This window comes from Podarcis melisellensis (genome assembly GCF_964234715.1).
Source record: "Podarcis melisellensis genome assembly, chromosome: 17".
Lineage (NCBI taxonomy): Eukaryota > Metazoa > Chordata > Lepidosauria > Squamata > Lacertidae > Podarcis > Podarcis melisellensis.
The window spans coordinates 22043521-22065667 of record NC_138534.1 but is presented as its reverse complement, the minus strand read 5'-3'; the positions used below and the strand labels follow the sequence as shown (position 1 = coordinate 22065667).

At 41.4% G+C, this 22147-nt stretch overlaps 1 protein-coding gene across 27 annotated transcripts in view; it reads left to right on the top strand.

Annotated features, from left to right (window-relative positions):
• The first annotated feature begins 5514 nt into the window (after positions 1-5514).
• The window catches only part of PTPRD (protein tyrosine phosphatase receptor type D), a 1158377-nt gene continuing 1141744 nt past the window's right edge, over positions 5515-22147 (top strand). For 9 of the 27 annotated variants that reach the window (XM_081893634.1, XM_081893633.1, XM_081893640.1 and 6 more), the window contains exon 1: positions 6334-6524. The gene's annotated coding sequence lies outside the window, so the exon portion shown is untranslated. Of the gene's footprint in view, positions 5614-5739; positions 6105-6332; positions 6525-22147 lie in introns of those variants that run through there. The other 18 variants (XM_081893658.1, XM_081893656.1, XM_081893655.1 and 15 more) reach the window with 6 other exon arrangements.

The window sequence follows — 22147 nt, the reverse complement described above, 5'->3', positions numbered from 1 at the left end:
TATTAAGACTGTAATCTTAAACACATTTATTAGAGTGAAAGTCTGCTTGAACTCAATGGTACTCTCTTCTGAGCAAACATGTTTAAGATCATGCTGAATATTTTAGTTTGTTTGTGTGTTTCCCTACCTTGCTGTGTTACAGCACAGATGGGCTCCCACCAGCAGCAGCCCCACAAAGACTTTCACATGTGCAAGGCATCCCACCTCTCTTTCCCCCCAAATAGGCTCCGAGGGTGTGAACAGAACCTCCAGAACAGCATGAAAGGGAGGAGATGGATGGATTGCTCTGTATAACAAGAGGAAAAGTTCGCACATTCAAAACAGTGCAAGGTTGAATACCTTCCAGAGAAACTCCAGCTGGTCTACAAGTGGGAAACCCAGGCTGAAATCTCCACTTGGACATAAAACCATGCGCCATCCACTATCATTGCGAAGCCTATTTCATGGCTTTAATGTGCTAGCTCCAAACATGCCATTCTGAACTCCTTAAAGAAGAACGGGGCGCAAATGTTATATATAGAACATTGTATCCTGTATTGAAAGGATTGGTGGCATTTTATATAAACCAAATTAGATCTACCAGAAAACAACATGTTTGCCTTCCTTTGGATTTCTTCTGGATTAAAAAGAGGCAAGGTCATAATTACACAGACTTCTATCTAATGTGGACTAAGTAGACAACCCAGATAAGTGTTGTTGTCTTTTTACCTCTCTTCCACTTTTGTTTTCTTTGTCAGCACTAACTTAATATCCATTATTTATTAAATGTAATATCTGACCTCAGACACACTTTTCAAAGGTGCACAGGCCAAAAAAGAAAACAAGGCAGAGTGAGCCCAAAAAAATGCCTATGGTAGCTAAGTCAGCAGATTCAGTACTGTGAGCCATTTGCAAAGATGCAGGTGCACAAATCACTCTTGCCTCAGAAGAAGCACAGCATGCAGTTGGCTCAGGAAGAAGTAAAGGTGATTTCCCTCCCCCTTTCAGGGCGAATACATTTTCTATTTAATTTGAACCACTTCTCATCACACAAATCTGAAAGATAATTTCAACTAATTTTTTTCGAGACCCTAGCAAGCAGAAAGGAGGTCTTTCATTGTGTTTAGCATATCAGAGAGATAACAATCTCAAGAGTGTAGCATTCTTGCAGCTTATCTCATGTGAAATTAGTGTACTACAACTGGATTCCTCTCACCTGTCAATTGCTAATCAGATCTAGAAGTAGCATTTAGCAGAACTTCTTTCTGGTTGTTGTTTTTTAATTGTTTAAAGTCATCTGTGTTGTCTGGATCAGGTGCACAATCTGCTGTTTGGGCCAAATGTTTTGCACAGGCGGCTGCAATGGACAAGACATGAATGTTATGTAACACTGTGACTTTTATATAATCAAATACATCCTGAAAAAGGTTTAAAAAATGCCATATAAATGGATTTGGGAACAATTGGGGGGGGAGGTATTAACAGTATGCTGCCCAGAACCCCCATCCCATTATAGAACTGATACATTATTAGTTGATAAGGAAAATTAATTTCAGCTAAAGAGCAAATGTAATGACTAGAGATTACTTTATGAGGACGTCATATTTGAAATATCAGAATTAACTTCCCTAGTTTAAAAAAAAACATGCAGGAGAAATAGACAGTAAGTTAAAAATAATAATAGAGAGAGCAGTCAGTGATTGAAACTTTGGGAAATCATGCAGTTCCGAGTTTGCCCTTTTTTATTCAACACATTGACAAGGATGCTATTGGATTTCTCATTAGTGCTGAGAGATACTTTAAAAGCAGACTCGCTAACACTAAGCAGATTTGCATGCATGTGGACTGAGGCTGTTATTGGAGTCAGGACCTCCAATAAGGAGTGTTGCCACTTTTTTACATGCTCAACTCATGAAAATTAATCAGATGAAGACTTTCACCAACTCCTGTTTACAGAAAACAACTGCCCTGCTTGATGTCAAAGGTACAAGCAAGTAGATTCAGTAAGCTCTTTTGGGTTTTATGGGTTTCAAAGCTGAATTCACTTCATCTTGTAGTCTAGTATTTATATATATGCTTCCCATTATGTGTGAAGGGCACATGTGTTGAATGAGATAGTATTTAATTTTAAAACTCTGAAGCCAAGAAAGGATTAGGTTCTACAATTTCTTTGAGAAGTGAATCTAAGGATGTAGGAAGCTGATTTCTACCGAATCAGATCATTGATACATCTAGCACAGTGTTATGTACCCTGACCAGTAGCAGTTCTCCTGGGTTTCAGGTAGGGAATCTCCCTCATCCCTATGTGGAGGCACCTGGGATTGAACCTGCTACCTTCTGCATGCAAAACAGATGCCCTGCCACCAAATTTATACATGCCACTCAGACCTAATGGGGAAAGAGCTTTTGTATTTAATCACAAATGACAATCTGATAATCCAATTGTATTTCAACTAAAACAAGTTGAGGAATACATCCATTTGACTACATACGGTACCTTTTACAAAAAGAAGTAACATACTTGCAAATTAGGGTGCTATTGTTATTGTTTATTTCTTAAATTTATATACCAGCCTATACTCACAGGTCTCAGGGTGGTTCACAAGATAAAATTACAATATAGAAACACAAAACACATAATCAAAATATAAACAGAATAGCCAAATAACCCCGCAACACACAAAAACAGTTTAAAACTTTATTTAAACAACAACAACAACAACAATTTATTATTTATACCCCACCCATCTGGCTGGGTTTCCCCAGCCACTCTGGGCGGCTTCCACAGAGACCAAAAATACACTAAAATGTAGCTTAATTGTGTACACCACATATTAGTTGGAAAAACACTGTGTTTTTAAAGATGTGCACATATGACAGGGAGCCCAGATCATCTGATTCCCTGGCACATAGGTGCAACTTTTAAAAAAATATGCATGTGCCTATTTACATGTTTTAAATCTAATGAATCCAGCGGCCATTAGACAAATACTGGCTGGGTCTTCCATTCATTAGCATACCTTATTTCTTCGGGATGATGGGAAATCTGTGACCCTTCTGACAGAGGTACTTCACATGTTTTCTCTCCCAACTCCTTACCCCCTGCTGGGTAATCCTTCCTCTGATGCTCCCTCCCCTGTGATTCCAATGATGATTCCCCCCCACCCCACCCCAATGCTTAATAGCAACATGGAAGGGTGGACATTTCCATCAGAATTGGAGGGGAGGGAGAGAAGGTTAAAAACTTTCCTCCCCCTGCAATTCTCCCTGTGCTGTTCAACTGCTCAGGGAACAACACCTGAAAGTGGTGAAAAGGAGAGTGAACTACATAAGGATTTTAATTCTTATCAAGTGTCTCCACAATGCATGGCTGATCTGAAGGCAGCCCTGTTCAGGGAAGTTTTTAGCGTGTGTTATATTGTGCTTTTAATATTTTTTTGTTGGGAGCTGCCCAGAGTGGCTGGGACAATCCAGACAGATGGACGGCATATAAATAAACAAATATCATCATCATCATCATCATCATCATCATCGATGGCATGGTATGTTGTGGGCTGCGTTAAATTAGGCAGTGGGCCAGAATCAGCATGGGGAGTGTAATTTGCACTCTTCTGAACAAGAGATGCAGGTGGGGAGGCATGTTTCTTGGAGACTATGCATACTGACCGGCGAATGTGCACATTGCCCAGAGAATCCACAAAACGGGAGTTGAGGTGTGCCCATTCCACAGAGCCTGTGGGGAAGTTACACATAGTGATAGGGAAATGTGCACAGTTTCCTCTTCAGGGAAGGATTATGTGCAAGACCTGCTGGATGTACATACAGTGGTACCTCGGGTTAAGAACTTAATTCGTTCTGGAGGTCCGTTCTTAACCTGAAACTGTTCTTAACCTGAAGCACCACTTTAGCTAATGGAGCCTCCCGCTGCCGCAGCGCTGCTGCTGCGCGATTTCTGTTCTCATCCTAAAGCAAAGTCCTTAACTTGAGGTACTATTTCTGGGTTAGTGGAGTCTGTAACCTGAAGCGTCTGTAACCCGAGGTACCACTGTAATGGCCGTTTGCTTTGCACACCAACGACTCAACTTATCCCTCCATATCTCTCCCCCCCCCAAAAAAAGACACAGACTTCTTGCAAGGTCCTTAAGTCTTGTGCATGTTCTCCAGGTAAAATTTCCCCGGACATTCACAGGGTGGAGAAGAGCCTTTAAGTGGGGGGAAGCGGGTGGAGAAGCCGCCTCCCCTTTGCTCCGAGAAGGCTGCCAAGGCGAGAGGGCCGCAGCGTGAGGCGGCGAAGCTGCAGCCCGAGAAGAGTTGGGAGTCGAGGCGCACGCTTGAGCAGCAGTCAACAGCTATGATATCGACACGCTCAGCTGCATCTTGTTAAAAGCTTCCTGCGGGTTGGCAGAACGAAATCTTTATTTAAAACACACCAAGTATCGTCAGGGGAGAAAGAAGCGGAAGGGGGAAGACGGCGAGGGGGCGGGTTAGCTTGGAAAGGGGGAATCGACGCGCTCTCTCGGTGAACCCAGCGAGCGAGGGAAGCAAGCGAGCGAGGGCAACCGGCAGGAGGAGCACGCGCCGGGTCGGGCGCGCCCGAGGCGGGAAGCACCGGCAGGGCGGGTCCTGTTCGGCGCTGCCCTCTCGTCCCACGCGCTCTCCTTCCCTTGTAAATGCAGCTCCTTGAGGGAGAGCGAGGGCCTTCCTCGTATTAATAGCCTGGGAATCATCTGTGCCTGGAAGAGATCGTGAGGGGGGAGGCGGGAAACCAGGCAGCTCCTCTGAAACCACCCATTCCCAGCCTTCTTCAAAGTGGTGACTAGGGTCATTAGCACCGTGAAGGTGTATTATTTTCATGCCTTATTAACTGCTTCATCGTCCGGGGGGGGGGGGGGGCAAGAGGAAATAAACCCGCCAAGGAGGGAGGGAACGGCGGCGGGTTTTAGGACAGCAGGGAGCTGGCCGTTGTATCTGAGCGTAACGGGATAGCGGAGAGAAGGTCCGTCCGCCTCTGGGCCCCGTTTCCCCTCACAGAGCGGAGCGCGCGCGCGCCTCGAAGTGCGCCGGCGGGGGAAGAGGCGCGAGGCAGAAAGTTCATGGAGATGTATGCTCTCTCTCAGCTTGTCTTTTCTCAGGAGGGGGGGGGATAATCTCTCCCCCCCCCCTCAGCAGCCAAATTGCGGGTCTTATATGAGGCCCTCATAATGAGGGGGTCACAAAAGGGAGAGGTGGAGATGCTTCTTGTCAGGACTGAGAGGAGCGCGGAATAAAGTGGCGCCTGAGGTGACAAGCGTGAGAAAAGGAGGGTCACTTTCCAGAGAGACCGCCTTTGTGTTACACGTGTCCCCCCCCCCACAAAGCATTCCGACACCTTCAACCTGCCGCCACCCCTCTTCTCCCCCCCCTCCTCCACCCCTTTCTTGGTGGTAAAGCGCCAACAACCGTCTCGAGACGATAGCTTTTTTCCGCTCCCTGGGCGGTCTTTCCTTCCGCACCTCAGAGCGCCCCCCTCTTCCTTTCCCCTGCGGCTTTTGGCCGAGTATAGGCAGGCACCGGCGAGCGCGAGAGAAAGCAAGCAAGAAAGCGCCTCGCCTCGAGCCACTGCCAGCCATCAAGTGGCTCGTTAAGGAAATGCAGGTGAGTGTGAGGAGAGCGGCTTCACCTGCTGCTGCTGCTGCTGGCGGCGGCGGTGGGGATGCGCCCTAGCGAGGGAAAGAGAGAGGAGCTCGTCTTTGCGCGTGCAAGGAAGGGGACGCTTTTTGTGTGTGCTGCCGCCGCTGCCGCCTCCTTTCCCTCTCGCCGGCGGGAGGAGCGCGCCGGTTGCCTCTCTCTCTCCCCGCGCCCTGCGTGGGTTTCTTCGGAGGGCTGCTCTTCCTTCCACAGCACCGGCGTCGACTCCCCGCTATCCGTTTGCTCCGCTTCTGCCAAGGAGCTCCTGACTTCCCAGCCTCCGCGCTCGCTCGCGCGCGCGCACACACAAACACACACTCCTCCTCTCGCCGTCCCTCGCCTTTTATTTATTTATTTTGCCCCCTTCTTTCTTTCTTTTTGAAAAAAGAGAAATCTTTCTCCTCGCCACCACACTCCTCCTCTTCTCTGGCAGCCTCAGCGCGAGGGGAGAGTTGCAGGTACCGTCTTCTTCTTCGCGCCCTGGCAGAGCGGCGAATTGGGCACGGCGCGCGCGCGAGAGAGAAAGACCCTCTCCTGAGTTATTTATTGAGGGGTGGGAGAACGGCACCCGCTTCGCAATTGCGAGGAGAGAGGGAGGGGGGAAGGAGAGCACTTGAAGCGCCCGCCCGCCCGCCTCTCGCCCCTCCTCCCTCTCGCGCTCTTCTCCCCCTCCCTCCCTCCCCCGCACCCAGCCCTCCTCGCACCCGCAATCTTCTCTCGGCACCAAAACAAACCTGCTGGGCGTGTGACATGTGGTTGTCTTTGCAGTTCATTCGTGGCCTTTGTGGAATAGGAGCACTGCTCGTAAGGTGACCGGCAGGAGCGGAAAGGAAAGACTCCTTAAGATTTTCCGGAGAGGTCCGAGCTGGCTGCATTTAGTAAGTCGCTTTTCTTTCCTCCTACACTCTTTCTTTTGTGTTTTGTCTCTTTCATCCCGTCTGCCCCGTAAGCAGATGCGATGCTGTACATATACAACATCGCGAGTCATGTAACTTAGGGGCGGCGGCGGCGACCATTGGTAGTGTGCATGGGGTGGGGGGGGGGGAAGAGTGCATTGAGCTTTTTTTATTCCTCCTTTTTCTATATCGAGAAGCTCAAATGCCAGAAGAGTTGCAGGAGCAATGCTGTTGCTTTTGCTGGAGATGTTACGTCCCGAGTTAGGACATATAGGAACATTCATCCGAACCAGCCCCCCCCCCGTTTTCCAACAAAGAGATGCTCTTCCGTAGACACCTAGAGGATTTTAAATGGAAAGGTAGCACTAGGTGTCAGTTAAGTCTTCAAGTACCAATACATGGTAGCAATATAGTCTTGTGGTTTACTTGCTTGGATACAGTTTGTCTTTACCTTAGCCCCATTCTTGGCTACCCTTGCCTTTTGAGACAGATTTGTAAATGTTAAGCATTGCCTACATCAAAACAGTGTTTTGATTTGAAAGTGGCACACGCAGGACACAACTTAGGCTCCAGATGCGGTGTTGTTTTGTGCTGTGTGTCCTGTGGGAGAATGAATTTGGACAAGGCCATGGAGGCTGTGTGATTGAGGTTAGTTAATGAAAAGGAAGTAAGAGCTTTGCCTGACACAAGGGGTACCATCTTGGAGCCTAAGAAACATCTCTGCATTAAAAAAAAAGTTTTAAGAGCCTTATTCCACTTGGGTCGGACAGACGGATTGTAGCTGGTTTGGTTTGGGTTTTGTTGACCACCTGAAGGGGATCTGAGGATTAACTGATTGCAACTGGACAAAATAATGAGCAGTGAACATAGCCAATCCCAAAAAAGTGTGTGTACACACGAACACATATACAGAGAGAGAGAGAGAGAGAGAGAGAGAGAGAGAGAGAGAGAGACTGTTTTCAAATATTTAATAAAACCTTTGTCAGTGGAAATAGAGTTGAGTCAGTTCTGAATGTACTAGGTTGAATCAATAACATCTCAGCATTGTTTGTTATTGCCAAATGGATTTTGATTAGAATAATTTTGTGCTCCTAGGCAAAAAAAAATGGTACATGCTGCGGATCGCAATATCTACAGTAATGAATTAAACTCTCTTTTTTTCTAAAATAGAAACTACCTGTCTCATGAAGGATGATGTGGCAGCAAAAATTATTTAATGAGTAATGCTTTCATTGTTTTAATATTCCCAAGGTATTGAGGATTCACTATTTTCAGAGTTCAAATCCCCTAGACAAACTATATTGAACATGCCTTGCTCCCAAGTTCAAGTGTGACCATTAATAGTTGATTTTGAAAGTTTCCTCCTTATACTACTGCCAATGGCTGTACTGAAACATAAAAGTTTTATTTCTTGCAAAACTGATTTTCTCACTAGCACTTCTAATGATATTTGTAATATGCACTGTGCTAAGGCCAATTAGGCAAAACTGGCTTAAGATATTAATACTCGCACAAAGTATTGCTTGGCATGTACAGAATTGCTTACAGTTACCATAAGCATAATGATGGGAGTACAAGGAGAGCATAGATTGCTAGTTCTAGGAAGAATGAATTAATGTTGGCTTCATGGTAGCTGGATTAGAATAGTTTTAAACAGCAGCATTTGTGGCCATTTAAAGGTTATTTAATGGTCTTAGAAACATGAAACAACTGAATGTAAGAGAGCTTTTCTTGCGAAAAATAAGTGTCTTGTCAGGAGTTGTATTGTGACTATACGAGATGGTCAGGTTCGGTTGGCTTATTAATAAAAGTGGTTCGCAACACATTAATGTATTCAGCCAAGCCAAGGGATTTGTTTGCTAGTTTTGCAGAATATTGTTTAGCACAGCAGTGCTGACTATTGTTGTTTGAGACTAGGGTGCATTATCATTTTTTTGAAGTATTTCCTGGAAACTTTTTCTTCTTTTTTTGGCATGTTCTTTGAATGAGCACACATAGGATGGGAATGCTGAACCCTGCCTTTGAAAATTATATTTATATCACTGGAATGGCTTGATATAATTTCCCTGAAATGTATACTTGTGCATATTGTGTTTAATATCATGCAATTACGTTTTGATAGTATAAAATACAGGTGAACAAGAAACTGTTGTGGGCCAGTGCATTAAGGCACAGAGGAATTATGGGGGTAAAACCTTCTTCCCCTTTTGTGCTGTAAAGGTACTTGCATTTTTGAAGAGGATAGAATAAAGTTGCTGGTGTCAGCAGTAATGCATTTCATTATGCAATTGTTCTTGTTATTCAGATCAGATAATGGCCTGATGAAATACATAAGCAGTCTACAGGGAATGAATGATTAATTTCTCTAACGTGTGCTTACTATAGGACTTCTAATAAAGTACTGTCTACCAGTTCTTGCTTACAGTTGCAGTTAGTGGAGAAAAATAGTATTCTGTACTTACTGTTGTTGTGTTAGTAGCACTCATTTATTCTGTTAAATAAAAGAGGATCCTGAATTCAATAAGTTTGGCCTAATTCGTAAGAATAATAAGGTACAGCGATGACCCACCAATTCATTTTGTGTAACCTGTGGGTGTTCTGAATAAGCAAAAAGCAAGCAAGCATGATGCTCATGTAAAAATGGCATATGAAACATATTGTTAAACACAGAATGTCTAGCTATTTCTTATAACTAGGTGTACCTTTTAATAACTTTCTTCCCAAGTTAAAAACAAGCAAACATCCTAACATAACTACTAATGACTCGAACACAAAGCATTCTACCAGTTTCAGGAGTATTCTTTAAAATTATTGAAAGTATTCAGTAAGTTAGATTCTTATTATTTGTCGTCCACAGGCATTGCATTTTTAAAAAAATATGTTTAGTATCGACTAATCTGTTTAGGATAAGCCATGAGGATTCTTTTCTTTTCTTTTCTTTGGAGCAAAAGAATTTAATTTGTCAAATCAACTCCATGAAAACGTAGCATAAACAGAGATGTTAAGAGTATCAGCTGTTGGAGCCGGTTAACAATGTAAGGTTTCACTGAGTTCATTCCAGCAATTTTCTGCACCCCCACCCCACCCCAATAGTTATTGTTGGAATGACAAATTTTGTAAAGTACTTAAGCTGATAATTTTTTACCTCCAAGAACTAGTAGATAATTCATATACCTTAGAGGTCTTTCAATCCATTTTACATTTGTCTCCCTCCCAACAAACAGATGCTTTTTGCTTTTTTAAAAAAAGTAAAGCATAAAATGCATTTTTATTTTTGAAAGTTTTCCTGGTTTTCTTTCATCAGCATGAGGTTTTCTGGTAGGATCTTTGTTGAAGTTGATGAAGAACTGTTTGGTTTAGGCAAAATTAAACTGAAGGAATAATTGCATCATTTGGCAAGGCTCTAAACCCTTCTGGGTTTGTAATGTAAATTTCAGGGTGTTTTTCTATGTAAAGTAAAAAAAGATAAAAGAAAGTCTTGCTCATAATGGGTATCTCAGTAGTAAAGTTTTGGATTAGCACAATATAATAATTATTTTTGAAATTCTAAGAACAGAACTTGTGCAGCTTAATCTTATAGATCTACTAAAAGATCATTGTCAGTTCAATGGGACTGATTCTCAAGTAAGCATGCATAGGATTGCAGCCTTGGTATATGAAGTACTTTATATGAGTTTTGTAGTAATAGTGGCTTTGATACCATAACAGTATATGTATTATGTAGTGTATTTGTATATGGTGACCTGAGACAACACTATAAAGTGCAATGCTAGTATTTTTGGATACATTACCAAGTAACATGTTTTAACAGGCAAACTACTGTGTTGTGGATGAAACTGGTTTATACTAAGATGTATGAATTGAAGTTCAGCTGAGCATTTGGCCCTAGTTAAGTTAAGCAATTGGCCTATTAAAAATTTAAAGAACCACTTCTATTAATGCTATCATTTATCAAATTGCAGTGAATTTTTCAGTTGTCGGCCACTGTTAACTAGAAGTGCAATTCCACAAATTGCAGCTGCTATTAAATAAGTTTGATGTCTTGTGGCAAGTATTCATGATAAAAGCTGCAAATAATTCAGTTTTATCAAAATAAATGATACAAAAATTCAAAGCACAGTATGAACAATGCTCAAAATTGATAACTAATTTGTTGTAAAGAAGCTGTGTAGAATGCCTGCTAGCAATGAGCAGTGTGACATCCTATTCATGATTAATAGATATGTTTTATGGGCCCCATCCCTTAATCTCTAGGACTGTAAGAGACAATAAGATTAGTTTCTATATATTAGGAGTCGTGGATCAAGTGTTCACAGAGCATAATTTTTATGTAGGTGGCAATTTGGACAACTTTGGACTGGGGAGCTATGGGTTTGGTATGTAGAGATGATATATTTGAGCAAATCTAAATTGCATAGGTAAAATGATTCTAATGACACTTCATCAACTGAAATATCTACTATGACAGCGATATGACCTCTTTATTAATTCAATTACTTTGTAGAGCGATAATATATTGAAAAGTTTTACAGTAAAGAATGCAGTCACATGGAGCACGTTGTACTTCAAACATCCTTAACTAGACGCGTAATACCTGGATTTTAAATGGAGCTGATGGCATCAGAATGTAAAATGCAATTCAGGATTTGGAGCCATCCCCAAGTATCAGATTAAAAATGACTTGAAAAATGACTTGCTGTATACTGAAACTCTGTAACTTAAGGCATGCAAACACTATGTAACATGCTTTAGGTAAGACAGAGAGTTGCAAATTTGGCCTTTGTTTTTTTCCTTCCAGGTTGCTCTTTCCCTTGTGTGAAACATGAATGAGAGCAGGATATTTATTGTGCAAACTGGAATTCAAGACCGAAGGCAGAATAAGGCTGAAATACATATACATACCTATTTGGTATGAAATCTTATTGGGCACAGCAGGGCTTCAATCCGAGTAAATATGTATAGATAGCCATAGATTTGGTTTAAAAACTAATGACCAGAGTTTCGAATAAGATATAATTAAACAAAGGGTAGGGGGCTTTTAGCTTGTTGTGCCCAAGTTTTTACTAAGCCCTGGAAAGAAACATGAGAAGCAATTGATCATGCCTGCTTTGAGAGAGCACCTAAGCACCTGTGCTTATGCCAGGTACCTTGACTGCTGTACTGATAGATGTCCTCCAGTTTCTCAGTTGTGTTCCTTCTCCGAGAAAGAGGCTTCCACCCACCAGCAACTCTTCTCAGGCCAGTTGAGTATTTCTTTAGAACATGTGGAGACCTGAGCTTACAGTATTGTTGTGAGATGGCTAAGGGTAGTGGTAATAATAATAATAATAATAATAATAATAATAATAATAATAATAATACATTTATTTATACCCTGCCCATCTGGCTGGGTTTCCCCAGCCATTCTGGGTGGCCTCCAACAAAACATTAAAATACAATAACCTATTAAACATTAAAAGCTTCCCTAAACAGGGCTGCCTTCAGATGTCTTTTCCTTTTTTCATTATTTTAAATTAATTAAAACATATGCAACAGAAAAAACAAAAAATAAAACAAACAACAAACATTTAGAGAATGGTCTCTGAGAACAGCAACAAAATTTGGTCAAAGTATGTATTGCTAAGACCACCACCACCACCATTTTAACAAACACCAAATAATGAATAGGGTACCATCCTTTGCCTGGATCGTTGGCCATAAAGAGAAATATATATTGTATCAGTGGCAATTATGGCCTACAGGAGTTTATATATTACATGTGTTTTTCTTACCCGTCAATGTTTATCCAGCACTCTGCAACCTCCTTGGTGGTGCATTTTCCTGATCTCAGAAAGCTCCACGGAAGGAACTATCGCATGACACCTTCCTCTGGGCTTTGATTAAACATGGGCCTCCAGGAAAGCTGTAGAGTTCAGACCACTGGTGAGATTATTTGTAGAATGAAAGAGTGTGGACACTCATAATCACCCCCTTGACCATCTCAAAATTAAGGTAAATACATATAAAATATTGAACCCCACCCATAGGAATTTCGCTTAACATATGCTCTCTCCTTTGATAATCTCCAAATACAATTTTCTCATGTGGAGAATGATTTTTCTTTCTTTTTTTAATGCAGGATGTCAGAGCCATATTTCCCTCAAATATTGTGCTTGATGTTTCCTTTTCTGCACAACCCACTATCAAATACTGTATTTTCATGGAAAATAACATGTTGCGTTAAGTGTCCTCTCCAACAGAGAATACACCTTGCCAATGCTGGAGTCCAGATGATAGGCTTGTTAATATATGGGCATTCACTGATTGCATTAATGACAACTTAAAGCCAGTGTAGGATAACAGCTATTTCAAACTTGGTGAACAGAATAAATATTGGTGATCCTGAGGGGGTCACATAATCTAGGTGAAGCACTGCAGGACTGCTGAAAGTGAAGATACACAAGGGAACTTTATTTTGCCTAGGCAAGATTTATCTCCCTTCTGGTGTGTGTCTCTCCCCCCCCCCCCAACTCCAAACACTCAGCTGGACAAGCCTCTTTTAATAAGTGTTTCTGTGACTCATAGCTATTTGTCAAACTCCTTCTAACTAATGTTGGTAGCCTTATTCAGCACTTCATATGCTTCGTCCAAGGAACTTAAGACATTATCCTTGAAATGCACTTATGCTTAAAATGTGTTGGTGACTTCAGCTACAAGAGATGGGAACAGGGTAGTTAACTCCGGTTTCATATAAAAATCAGGGTGGGATTGTTCACACTGGATACAGGACATGATGCAACATAGAATTGGAAGTTACAATTCTTTAGGATTGTATGTTTTTATTTTAAGTTTAATAATTACAATTCTGCCTGTCTTTGGCAAAAAAAGAGCCCAATATAGCTATAACAATATCAATATGCTATATTAAGTACAATCAATTCCTGGTTAAGAGGACAGGCACACACATTTTCTTCATATAATTTTATTTTATTTTATTTTGAAATAAAAATGCAGGAAACAGAACACACACACACAACTATAACAATACAATTAAAGTTACAGATAGGTAGCCGTGTTGGTCTGCCATAGTCAAAACAAAAAAAATTCCTTCCAGTAGCACCTTAAAGACCAACTAAGTTAGTTCTTGGTATGAGCTTTCGTGTGCATGCACACTTCTTCAGATACGAAGAATCTGAAGAAGTGTGCATGCACACGAAAGCTCATACCAAGAACTAACTTAGTTGGTCTTTAAGGTGCTACTGGAAGGAATTTTTTTTGTTTTGAATACAATTAAAGGAATAAATAAACTAATTAATTCTAATTCTAATAGTGCCCTAATGGTGTTTCCTGCTTGGCAGTGGGTTGGACTTGATGGCCCTTGTGGTCTCTTCCAACTCTATGATTCTATGATTCTATAATATAATTAGAATCACTTATGAGACAAGTGAGTCAATGACTATATATATATATATATATATATATATATATATATATATATATGCAGGTTTTGGTGTCCTCGGGTGTCTTCCCGTGTAAAAGTTGGGGTGTCTAGGCGACGTTTTGACGAGGTCTCACTCGTCATCTTCAGGCTGGTGCTTTCGGCTTCTTGTTACTGGAACAGAGCAGGATCTCAGTGTTTGAGTTCCTATAAATACTGTTGAGGGGGTGTGGTGTATAGCCTCCAATGTTCTGGGCAGAGAGGAAGTTCCCAGGCTAGTGTGCCTTTTCTTCTTTTGTTCCTTAATTACTTGAGGGATATCCTGAGTGATTTCTTGAGTGATATCCTGAGTACCACTTAGGTGGGTCATTAGGTGTGGATTAGTTGCTAAAGTCTTTGTGTCTTGACCTCTTGAACTTTGTGAAGAGTTTTTCTGAGAAGATGGCTGTACTGCACTTAGTTGTGCTCTGGCTTGGCTTCGTGTATAGGGGCGAGCTGTGGTTTTGTGGCTTGTGTCAGCCAGATCTGTGTAGGGATTGCAGGGGGGTGCAGCATCCGGAGGTGCCTCCATGGTTTGGCTACTGGATGGTGTCTGTAATTTATCTGTGGAGAGGGTCTGGGTTTGGGTCTGGTGTGGTTGATTGGTGATGGCGTTCTGTGTGCCTCTGGATCTGGTGTCAGTTTTTGTGGGGAGGGCTAATTTCCAGATGTCTGGCAAGCGGGATGTGTCGTCACGCTTGTTCATGTTGTGAGGGTGTTTCTCTATCTCGATGGCTTCCATGATTATTCTCTTGTGGTGATGTTCCATGTTAAAGAGCAATTTGGAATCTGCAAAATTAATTTCGTGTCCTGTTTCTTTCATGTGTTGGAAAAGAGAGGAAGTTTTTTCTTCTTTTTTGACGGCATTCTTGTGTTCTGCGATACGTGCATTTATTCGTCTGTTTGTTTGTCCAATGTACGTGGCTGGGCAGACTTTGCAGGGTATTACATAGACCCCTTGGTTTTCCAACTGGATTTTATCCTTGGGGTTTCTGAGGATATTGGCTATTTTTGGTTGGTGCAAAAGGCTCTTTTGATATTGTGTTTATGGAGGATTTTGCTAATTTTATCTGTAGTGCCCTCCACAACAACCCATGAAACAAACAGTACATAACATATCAGACAGGATCCTCACCACAACTGAAACCAAAGTACTCTCCAAAGGTTTCAACTTTGCAGTCGCCCCAAGACGCATCCCCACGGAAAACATCATATGCGGAGTCGAAGCTAGCCTAACCAAAATCAACCCAGATGAAGCCAATAAAATCAGACTTGAAGTCACCAACATCCTCTGCTCCAGCAAACCACCCAGAAGCAATTTACACAAAGACGAACAGAAAGCACTCACCAACCTGAGGAAAGACAACAACATAATCATCCTCCCAGCAGACAAAGGTAATGCCACTGTTGTGATGAACACATCGGACTACCAAGCAAAACTATCAAATCTACTCCAAGATCCTACCTACCAACCTATAAAAACAGATCCCACCACCTATCTGGAAAAAACCACCAAATCCAAAATAAAAGCCTCTCCTATCAGTGAAGAAATCCAGCTAAGAATCATCCCCAGAGAAAAATCATCCAGATGCCCCAAACTCTACGGCCTCCCCAAGATACACAAAGAAGGAACACCACTCAGACCAATAGTCAGCTCCATAGGCTCACCTCTACAAAATCTCGCTAAATTTCTCGCCAAGCAACTTCAGCCCTATGCAGAATCCATCTCTTCACACGTTCCAAACTCCTTCCAGTTCATAGAAACAATAAAGAAGCAAAACCTACATCCTAATGACCTACTTGTGAGCTTCGATGTTGTATCTCTCTTCACACAAGTGCCCATTAATGAAGCCTTGACAGCCATTCAAAACAAATACAATCCCCCCGAATACATCTTGGACCTGACCAACCACTGCCTAACCAACACGTACTTCATCCACAATGGACAAAGATACAAACAGATAGAAGGAGCACCTATGGGATCACCCCTCTCACCGGTCATCGCAAACCTGTACATGGAACACTTTGAAACCAATGCTTTAGACAAGTCAGAACACAAACCCAAACTTTGGCTCAGATATGTTGACGACACCTTTGTAATTTGGCCACACGGGAAGGAAAAACTGGATAGCTTCCTCACACATCTCAACAGCCTACACCCCAAAATACAATTCACTATGGAAATAGAAGCCAACAACCAACTTCCCTTCCTTGACGTCCTAATCTACAAAAAACCGGATGGCTCCCTAGGACACACTATCTACCGGAAAAAAACACACACCAACCGCTACTTACATGCACAATCACACCACCACCCTGCACAAATAAACTCCGTAGCCAAGACTCTCATCTCCAGAACCAAACGCCTGGCTGACAAAGACCACTTGACAACTGAGTTACAGAATCTCTCAAATGTGTTAATTGCCAATGGATACCAGCAAAACAGGGTTACGAAGCTAATCCAAAAAGAAACACCCCCCAAAAACCAAGACACAGAAGAAAACAATGGCATGGCCCTCCTTCCTTATATCAAGGGCACTACAGATAAAATTAGCAAAATCCTCCATAAACACAATATCAAAACAGCCTTTTGCACCAACCAAAAAATAGCCAATATCCTCAGAAACCCCAAGGATAAAATCCAGTTGGAAAACCAAGGGGTCTATGAAATACCCTGCAAAGTCTGCCCAGCCACGTACATTGGACAAACAAACAGACGAATAAATGCACGTATCGCAGAACACAAGAATGCCGTCAAAAAAGAAGAAAAAACTTCCTCTCTTTTCCAACACATGAAAGAAACAGGACACGAAATTAATTTTGCAGATTCCAAATTGCTCTTTAACATGGAACATCACCACAAGAGAATAATCATGGAAGCCATCGAGATAGAGAAACACCCTCACAACATGAACAAGCGTGATGACACATCCCGCTTGCCAGACATCTGGAAATTAGCCCTCCCCACAAAAACTGACACCAGATCCAGAGGCACACAGAACGCCATCACCAATCAACCACACCAGACCCAAACCCAGACCCTCTCCACAGATAAATTACAGACACCATCCAGTAGCCAAACCATGGAGGCACCTCCGGATGCTGCACCCCCCTGCAATCCCTACACAGATCTGGCTGACACAAGCCACAAAACCACAGCTCGCCCCTATACACGAAGCCAAGCCAGAGCACAACTAAGTGCAGTACAGCCATCTTCTCAGAAAAACTCTTCACAAAGTTCAAGAGGTCAAGACACAAAGACTTTAGCAACTAATCCACACCTAATGACCCACCTAAGTGGTACTCAGGATATCACTCAAGAAATCACTCAGGATATCCCTCAAGTAATTAAGGAACAAAAGAAGAAAAGGCACACTAGCCTGGGAACTTCCTCTCTGCCCAGAACATTGGAGGCTATACACCACACCCCCTCAACAGTATTTATAGGAACTCAAACACTGAGATCCTGCTCTGTTCCAGTAACAAGAAGCCGAAAGCACCAGCCTGAAGATGACGAGTGAGACCTCGTCGAAACGTCGCCTAGACACCCCAACTTTTACACGGGAAGACACCCGAGGACACCAAAACCTGCATTCCTGTACCCGTGAAAATCTACGAAAGCGCATATATATATATATATATATATATATATATATATATATATAGTATGCATCGTTGTCAGAAGAAAATATAGCTAACTGCATTCCACTGGAATTTTATCAGAAATGTGAAGTGCTTCTGCACATGAATTAAATGGGAACCATGGTGCCATAAACCACACACACAAACACACACATGAGGATTCCTGACTTGCTTTAATACTTTCTGAGTAAATTTTATATAATGATTGTCTCCCAAACATAATGAATTTATTGCTGTTTAGAAGGTTGATTTGGAGACTTCCAACTGCATGCTTTACACATCTTTGTTCCTGTATAGCACTGTTTAAAAGGTCTTTGTGTTAGGAATCTAGGGTTATTAGGTTCAAAATGATGAATAAACATATCTTTTGGGATTACTGAGATCTAATGTGGATAAATTCCTAGCAGTGATCAGAAACCAAGTTCCCATCAAAGGTGAAAGTATGAACTAATCTGTTTGCACTTTACAACAATACTGGAGATAGTTGGGGGTGTATTATAGGAAGTCTTGCCTACTGAGAACTTTCAGTTGTATCTAGCTTTGGGTTGTATAGCAGGCATGGTGTAAATCCACTCCATCTGATATGTTTGAGTAACATATATTACATCTTTGTCATCTGTTTCTATGGTAAAAATAATTACAGTTCTTTTCTGGTATGGGCAGGGGGAATTGCTCTGAATATTTTGGGGAGGGAGTTGCCACTTTCCTTACTGAGTCTCACTAGGAAGTGCAGCTAGTGGGAAGCTGTGGAAGAGCCTCATGTCACTTCCCAGAATGCCTTGCAAGTGATGGGAAATGATGTACTGTAGTATCACTGGCAAGTCATTCAAGGGAGTGTAGGGGGTGGCAAGCTGTGAAGACAGTATTGCACCCACCAGGAATAGTGTGCAGTTTTCTATATTATGTTAAAAAAGCAAGTAAAATCAGAAAGCCTTTGCTTACCTTGACCAAGGTTAAATGGCAGCCCCCTCCAGAACCCCCTGCCCCATAGTTTTTCATGGTTGTCATATCACCCACCCAACAAATTGTTAAAATAATTTTTTAGCACAGATCTACTTTAACTACAAGTGATAATAGTGTATACTGTAGCAAATACTGTCTTACCATTCATTAAAAAATCTATGCTGTTGGGTTGTCAGTGAAAGGAAGAACTTCTCATGTCATTATCCAAATTAGCTATGCTAGAGCTTCACTTTTTAATGATTGTATATTTTGGTAATAAACTTTTCACACCATTATGACATGGCTTTTCATGGCAAACCTATTTCCTTACTGAATCTCTTTTGAAAAAAATAAACTCATTTGCATTTATTCATTTCAAATTTATTTCCATAGAGTTCAAATAATTCTACTTCAATAGTTTCAAGAATTTTCATTGGAGGGCAGTGACAGTTAATTTATTTAGAGATTAATAGTTCTTATTTAAGAGAAAGGTGTATACCAAAGTTTGATGCTCTCGAAGTGTGGACTTACTTTTTTTTAGGTTGTCTAATAGAACCAAACATTGCTGCAGAAAGATTCCCTAGGTATCATAGTTGCCCTACTCAGAGAATGATATCCAACAAGTATTGATTAACTGCTGGGAGGGAAGCCTGATAATACATAAGCAGAGCCCAACTAGATCAGATGAAAGTTCAAGCTAGTCCAGCATTTTGTTCTCACAATGGCCCACCAGATACCTATGGGTAACCCACAAGAAGAACATGTGTGCAATGGCACTCGACTGCCCGTGATACCCAGGAACTGGTAGTCGGGGCATACTCCATAGCCATTGTTACTAGTAGCTACTTACAGCTTTATCCTTCAGGAATTTGTCAAATGCTCTTTTGAAGCTATAGAAGTTGGTCACCTTCACCAAATCTTCAGGTAGCAAGGCCCCCTAGTACTTTTTCTTTAAAGCCCAACCTAATTTTGGACCTCATTGCTGGCTTGTTATGATGTGTATGCCAAGTTTCCTACCAGACATTTGTAGCATGAATGTAAAATGTGGCGGCGAATGGAGTGAGCGAGTGCCAACCAAAATCTCAGTTTCCACTTTTTTGCCTCACTTATCGCTCCTTCATTTCTGTCCTGTAATTTTTGTTTCAGCTTTACAAAGAAGAATAGGGTCCTGTTCCAGTAATGGTTCTTGTCTACAAAAGCTAGAGAATGAATGTGAAGAGCAGCTTTCATCTGCCTTCAAAAACAAGGGATGTAAATCTTCAGACTATACAAATGATGCTCATTTATGTGAGAGCTAAATAAATTACCCATAGAATCTGAAGTGCCATGAAGGAGCATAGACATTCTGGAAATCCTCGACCTTCCCACCAACTTTTATGCTATGTTGATATTTTGAAAATTAGGAAGTAAATTTGAAAGGACAAAAGGATAGCTCCTTAAGTGGAAATATGTTAACTGACTTCTTTAATAGTCACAAACTTTAACATTGAAATGTTGCATATTGGGTTTCCCAGCTAGATGGGGGGGAAATGGTTTAGGTATAAGTATTGGGTGTGTGTTTGTATTGTTTTAAAAACCATTTTTGGTTTTTCCTACATAAATGTGAATCACATTGAGACTTATGTCAAAGCTGATTTTTCAGTCTTTCTTGTGAGAATACGTTACCTTTTCATTTATATTGTTTTCGCTTGTACCTACAATAGCTGTCCATGGCACTTAGTGATGTCATTGCAAAGGCAAATTTAACAAATTATATAGCATTGTGCAGTCATCCCCTGATAGGCACCCCTATCATTTATTTTATTTATACAAATATTTATATACTGCTATATCACAAAAATGTATCAAAGTGGTTTACAACAGTAAAAATATGCCTTGCTTAAGAAGAAAGAGGCTGCTGTTGGGGGGAAACTAGGGCTTATGCAACCATATCAAGACCAAAAAAAAAAGTTGTCAAACAGTATTCTAAAGATGTAAATATTTACATAGCTAAGATGCATATATCTATCTATCTCTATATCTATCATCTCTTTCTCTCTCTCTCTATATATACACATATACATATACTTATACATAGATATAGATAACTTATTAGATATACAACTAATTAGATATGAAGCTTATTAAATATACATAACTTATTAGAATCACTCCTGGCACCCGCCGGGTCTCGAGACCACAGGCTTCTGCCGCCTGTGGTTTTTCGGAGTGGGTCTCCGCTTCGCCGCAGCGGACGACCCGTTCTCAGCGGAGCTTCCCTCTCCCGGTTAGAAGAGGGCAGCCATTGCCGTTCGCGCCGCCTCCAGAAGTCCTAGAATCACTATTTTAAATCCAACAATTAAACTGAATAAGATATGGCACAGTCCTAATAAATACAAATATGCAATCTGAAGTTTTGTGATGGAGAGCTCATTCTGTATGGATTTCTTTTAAAATAACAGAAGGCAAATGGTGAAATCCAATCAGGATTCAATGAAAATGAACACCCAGTTAAGTGTGTACTGTTTCGGCAAGTATTGATATGCTGGCCATTGTGCCTACAACATCTAAAGATTTCTAAAGTTTCCACCCTGAGGCCAGCCTATTGATTCACACACTACTTATATTTTAGGATGATAGTCATGCTTTAAGTTCGGAGTATATGATTAGGTGCAAGACAAACTGTGAGTCGTTTCTTTGTAATTATAAGTGAACTTTCTCCATCCATTTAGAGGTAGTGATTTACTTCAGAGGTAAGCTTTATTTAGGCATCCAGTTTGCAAAGAGTGTAAGCAAACATTCCAGGGGAAGTAGATGCATGATGTGCTGCTAAACTCTGCTCCTTTCAGTATATCACCTTTGTACTGTTTCTCAACCCTCTGTAAGTAGGAGGGCAGATGTCTGTGGCATGAGCTTCCATGAGTAGAGGAGGTTTCCCATTTCTGATCTTTGCCTTCAAATTCTTAGAGGTCTGTGAACAGTACAGTGGTGATGCACTTGGCACAGAGCTTGGAACCTCCTTTCCTCCCCTTCACATGTTTACTTATGCTCTTGAAAATTGAACCTCCAGCCATAAGGGTTTGCTGCAGTGTGCTTTCCCTGTTTCATCTGATGAAATCATCTGGCATCCATGGAAATGCATCGTTTTCCAAATATGAAACATAAACAAACATACAAGTGAAAACCAAAATTATGTTAGATGGCATTTATTCAGCATAAGGGTCAGAGAAATTCAATAATATCTGAAGATGCCCAAAGAAAAAAGTGTCTGCACTGATATGTCTGTATCATATCTGATATCTGCATAGAGAACTTTGAGTGACATTTATATCTACTGAGCTAGGTGGCCTCACTGCTTGCAAACAACTTTATCACAAAAAGTCACGCTCAGATGATTTTCCACCACACTGTGGGTGAGAAGTCAGAGAGCTCTAATTGCATGATTGGTCTAATGAAACACAAGGACCAAAGGAACTGAGAAGTGCCAGGTGGGTGCGATTCAGTAAATATATATATTTGTGGGCCCTTGTGTTAATAAAAATGTAGAAAACCTGTGTGCGTTATGAGCTTTGTGTGTGTGTAACTG